This window comes from Bos mutus, chromosome 23 (genome assembly GCF_027580195.1).
Source record: "Bos mutus isolate GX-2022 chromosome 23, NWIPB_WYAK_1.1, whole genome shotgun sequence".
Taxonomy (NCBI): domain Eukaryota; kingdom Metazoa; phylum Chordata; class Mammalia; order Artiodactyla; family Bovidae; genus Bos; species Bos mutus.
This window is the reverse complement of record NC_091639.1, coordinates 19,805,208-19,811,207: the sequence shown is the minus strand read 5'-3', so window position 1 is coordinate 19,811,207 and position 6,000 is coordinate 19,805,208.

The following is a 6,000-nucleotide window of genomic DNA, read 5'->3' as shown; positions in this document are numbered from 1 at the left end:
AATTTGTTCTTTGTGTTTGATCTTTGTTAATTTGATTAATATGTGTCTTGGGTGTTTCTCCTTGGGTTTATCCTGTTTGGGACTCTCTGGGTTTCTTGGACTTGAGTGATTATTTCCTTCTCCATTTTAGGGAAGTTTTCAACTATTATCTCCTCAAGTATTTTCTCATGGTCTTTCTTTTTGTCTTCTTCTTCTGGGACCCTATGATTCAATGTTGTAGCGTTTAATATTGTCCTGAAGGTCTCTGAGATTGTCCTCATTTCTTTTAATTCGTTTTTTTTTTTCCTCTCTGATTCATTTATTTCTACCATTCTATCTTCTAATTCACTAATCCTGTCTTCTGCCTCTGTTATTCTTCTATTTATTTGCCTCCAGAGTGTTTTTGATTTCATTTATTGCATTATTCATTATATATTGACTCTTTTTATTTCTTCTAGGTCCTTGTTAAACCTTTCTTGCATCTTCTCAATCCTTGTCTCCAGGCTATTAATCTGTGATTCCATTTTGATTTCAAGATTTTGGATCAATTTCACTATCGTTATTCGGAATTCTTTATCAGGTAGATTCCCTATCTCTTCCTCTTTTGTTTGGTTTGGTGGGCATTTATCCTGTTCCTTTATCTGCTGGGTATTCCTCCGTCTCTTCATCTTGTTTAAATTGCTGAGTTTGGGGTGTCCTTTCTGTATTCTGGCAGTTTGTGGAGTTCTCTTTATTGTGGCATTTCCTCACTGTGTGTGGGTTTGTACAGGTGGCTTGTCAAGGTTTCTTGGTTAGGGAAGCTTGTGTCGGTGTTCTGGTGGGTGGAGCTGGATTTCTTCTCTCTGGAGTGCAATGAAGTGTCCAGTAATGAGTTATGAGATGTCTATGGTTTTGGGGTGACTTTAGGCAGCCTGTATCTTGGAGCTCAGGGCTGTGTTCCTGTGTTGCTGGAGAATTTGCTTGGTATGTCTTGCCCTGGAACTTGTTGGCTCTTGTGTGGTGCTTGGTTTCAGTGTAGGTATGGAGGCGTTTGATGAGCTCCTGTCAATTAATGATCCCTGGAGTCAGGAGTTCCCTGGAGTCAGTGTTTGGACTTAAGCCTCCTGCTTCCAGTTATCGGTCTTATTTTTACAGTAGTTTCAAAACTTCTCCTTCTATACAGCACCATTGATAAAACACCTATGTTAAAGATGAAAAGTTTCTCCACCATGAGGGTCACCCAGAGAGGTTCACAGCGTTACACAGAGAAGAGAAGAGAAGAGGGAGGAGGGAGTTAGAGGTGACCCGAATGAGATGAGGTGGAATCAATAGAGGAGAGAGTGGGCTAGCCAGTAATCACTTCCTTATGTGCACTCCACAACTGGACTGCTCAGAGATGTTCATGGAGTTATACAGAGAAGAGAAGAAGGAGGAAGGAGACAGAGGTGGCCAGGAGGATAAAAGGGGGAAATGAAAAGGAGGGAGACAGATCCAGCCAGTAATCAGTTCCCTAAGTGTTCTCCACTGTCTGGAACACACAGAAATTCACAGAGTCGGGTAGAGTAGAGAGGGGTTAGGGAGGAGACACAGGCGACCCAGTGGAGAAAAAGGAGAGTCCAAAGGGACAGACAAGTAATCAAGCCAGTAATCTCACTCCCTAGTGAAAAATGGGTACTGAAGATTGGGTTCTTAAAGGTACAAAATTGGTAACAAATACATAAAAGCAAAAATTAAAAATCTAGAGTAGAGTTTGGAATTTCAAAAATACAATGTTAAAGAAAAGAAGAAGGAAAAGAAAGAAAAAAAAAAAACAAAGTTAAAAAATTATAAAGAAAATATAGGTACAAAATTGATAACAAATACCAAAAAGCAAAAGTTAAACATCTAGAGTAGAGTTTGGAATTTCAAAACTATAATGTTAAAAAACAGAAGAAAAAGAAAGAGAGAAAAAACAAACAAACAAAAACAAAGTCATAAAACTTATAAAGAAAATATAGATACAAAATTGATAACAAATACCAAAAAGCATAAATTAAAAATCTAGAGTAGAGTTTGGAATTTCAGATATACAATGTTATATAAAAAGAAGAAGAGAAAGAAAGAGAGAAAAAAAAAAAAGTCAAAAAAATTAAAAAAAAATATATAGGTACAAAATTGATAATGAATACCAAAAAGCTAAAATTGAAAATCTAGAGTAGAGATTGGAATTTCAAAAATACAATGTTAAAGAAAGAAAAAAAAAAAAAAAACAAGGTCACAAAAATTATAAAAAATATATATATGAAGTTTGCTTATAAAAAATAGGTCTTTTTTTTTTTTTTTGCAAAGTAATAGTTGTAAAAGTGAAAGTGAAAATTAAAGGAATAATAGAGGACTTAAAATTTTTTTTTTAATTAAAAAAAAGAATGATCATAAAAATAGTAAAAATATATCTAGGACTTTCTCTGGTTTTGTTGTGAGTATTGTGGGGTCAGTTCATTTCTGGCTAGTTCCTTGGTCCGACTAGGCCCCTTCCTATGTAGTCGGTATTAACCACAGGGTTTAATCTATTGCCTGTAGCTTCCAAGGCGGTTCCCTCTGTTACAGCTTCTTCTGTTTGCTGATCTCTTCAGTGCCTGGTTTCCGCCCTGACACAAAGGGGACGGTGGTGGACACTGTTTTTTTTTTTTTTTAGGCTCACTTGTTCAGTCGCACTGTGGGGAGGGAGGGACGCTGCAAACAAATAACACTGGCGTGTGCTCGCAGTGTCTCAACCACACTGGGCCTGCCCCTGCTCATGGCGCGTGTAGCCTCCCTGCCCACACTGCTCAGGCTCTAGGTTGCTCCGCCGGGAACTATCCGTGGCCGGCCCTGGGCTGCTTGCATCTCCCGGGTCCAAGCCGCTCAGGTTCAGGCACTCGGATAGTCCTCAGAGGCGCAGACTCGGTTGGGCCTGCGTTTTGTGCCCTTCCCAGGTCCGAGCAGCTCAGGTGATGAGGTGTTTGGTGAGCACGATTGCTGCGACTTATCGCCTCCCTGCTGCTCAGTTATCTAGGTGTACAACCGGCGCACCTTCTCAGGCGGATGTTGACCTTCCAGACCCCCAAGAAGTTTTAGTTAGCAAAAAAGCCTGCTTACAGTTTTATAGATAATGTCTCTCTGGGGCTGCGTTTGCCCACTTCCAGCTCTGGCTGCCTGTCACCGGAGGGGGATGGTCTGCAGCCGGCTATCTCTGTTCAGTCCTTTGTTCCGTGCGCGGGCCTGGCGGTGTCTTAGGTTAGGGCTGGGCTTTTTGCGTGGTAGATATCCCACAGTTTGGTTTGCTAGCCCAAATTATTTCGCTCAGATAGCTTTCGGGGTATTCAGGCCAGATCCTTACTCTAAGCGATGCAGACCACGCCGCGCCTCCCTGGCCAACCCCCTCTTGCTAGTGGCGTGTGCAAGCGTCTGCACTGCTTCTCCGCTGCGGGAGTTACCGTAGGGCTCGCAATCTGCAGGTTTTAATTGTTTATTTTTTCTCCCTGTTATGTTGCCCTCTGTGCTTCCAAGGCTCGGCACAGATTAGGCAGTGAGAAGGTTTCCTGGTGTTTGGAAACTTCTCTCTTTTTAAGACTCCCTTCCCGGGACAGAACTCCGTCCCTCCCTCTTTTGTCTCTTTTTTTTGTCTTTTATATTTTTTCCTACCTCCTTTCGAAGACTTGGGTTGCTTTTCTGGGTGCCTGATGTCCTCTGCCGGCATTCAGAAGTTGTTTTGTGGAATTTACTCGACGTTTAAATGTTCTTTTGATGAATTTGTGGGGGAGAAAGTGGTCTCCCCGTCCTGCTCCTCCGCCATCTTAGCTCCTCCTCCTTTGCCTTGTTTCTAACCTTGTGGGGAAGCATTAAGTCTCTCTTCATTAGTATAATGTTACCTGTAGGATATCTGTAGGTGTATTTCATAAGACACTAAAAGTTCTCTTCTACTCCTAGTCTGTTGAGATTGTTTAATAAGATAAGGATGATACATTTTGTCAAATTTTTTTCTGCATTCATCAATGTAATCATGTTTTCTTCTTTATACTTTTAATATGGTGAGTTGCATTGATTTATTTCAAGCCAGTCTTGGATTCTTTGACCTCTATACATTGCTGGACTTGATTTCCTAATACTGTGTCAGTGTTCATAAGAAATATGGGTCTGTAGTTTGGTTTTTTCTTCTACTGTTTTTGTCTGATTTTAGTATCAGAGTAATTTTGGACTCATGAATTGGGAAATGTTTTATCTTCTTTTATTTTCTGGAAGAGATTGTGTAAAAACAGTATTATATCTTGTTTAAATATCTGGTAGAAATCTTCAATGAAACCATCTGGATCTGGATGTTTTAGTTGCTATTTCAATTTCTTTAAGATATAAGAATATTCAAATTCGCTAATTTATCTTGGATGAACTCTGCTAGTTTGTGTTGCTTATAGTACTCCCTTATTATCATTTTAATAGTTTGTTATTTTATCCTCTGTTTGATTTTTGAGATTGGTAATTGATGTCTTCCTCTCTCTGTCAGTCTTGATACAGCTTATTCAGTTGTGTTGATCTTTTTAAAAGACTTTTTTGTCTCACTGATTTTTCTGTTTCTCTTTTTATTCTTTCTTTATGCTTAATTGAACTTATTTTGCCCTTTTTTCCCACAGCTTAACATGGAAACTTAGGTTAATGATTTAAGAACTTTTACCTTCTCTGATATTAACATTTAGTGCTAAATTTCCTTCTAAGCTAGCTTTAACTACATTCTACAGATTTTTTAAATTAAACTTTTTTATTTATTTTGAGATCATTATAGATTTATATGCAGTTGTAAGAAATAATACAGAGAGATACCATGTACCCTTCACTCAGTTTCACCCAGTGGTAATGAGAGGGTAACAGGCAGGAAGGCCAGGGGTCTCTAAACAGAGGAAATAGACTACAAGCGTCAGACATTTTTTCTCTCTCTCTTAAGTGGCAAGAGGAAACAAATAAGTGTTAGATTTTTTCCCCTTCTCTATATGAATTTAAAAAGAGGTTTCCTTTAAAATTCTGTGCTGCCATAACGACACCTGGTTCCATCTGAACTTAACTTTTCTCAAACCTTGAGCTAACCAATGCATTTTTCTTATGGAAATATTTGTCTTAAGCTATGTTAATGAACTATCTATTTACCCTACACTCTGTCTTCAAGGTGGTTCTGTCTAAGACTCAGAACTGAATTGACAAACCAGTATGTTTTACTTGTGCAAATATTCTCTTAAGCTATGTTAATGAGAATATATTTGCTTAGAAACCTGCCTTTCTTCAAGATTCACGTCAATCATTTTATGACCGGAGACAACTCAAACTTTGTGCCAATGTTATCTCAAAATGCATGTTGTGGGTGAGGGGCCTAGTGCCAGTCTCTGAGTTTTGAGACATTTCCTTTCTCCAATTAGCAGACTGCTAGAAGCTATATAATATCTGGTTAAAGACTAGCAGGGGGGCACTCTTTCTGCCTCTTTCTGATGTCTATGTCAAAAGCTTTCTCTATCTCTTTTATACTTTAATAAAACTTTATTACACAAAAGCTCTGAGCGATCAAGCCTCGTCACTGACCCTGGATTGAATTCCTCTCCTCTGGAAGCCAAGAATCCTGGCGTCTTTCATCACTCAGCAACAACCTTTCACTTTGCTTCCCTAGTCAGACTTAGTCTGTCCCTTACCAACACAGGTGCTGTACTCATCCCTCCGGGTTCTACCACCAAGGTCGGGTGGAGGTGCACCAGGGGTAGACCTGATGGCATCCCGGGTTAATGTCCAGTGTCTCACCATTAAAACCTTGCTTGCCTCTGATGCCACCTGGGGTGCAATCAGAGTAACCTTCTGGAATGCCTTTCAAGCTAAGACCATTGGGGGAAACGTTCATCTCCAGGAGTACCTGTGCAGGACCCTGAGTATATTCCTGACCACAATAAGACTGGTATAAACATAAAAACCATTATGTTCCTTCTGAGCATCACCACACCAGTATAAGTGATAGCAAAAGAAATGGTGAAGGGCTGGCCAGTGAGGAAAAAA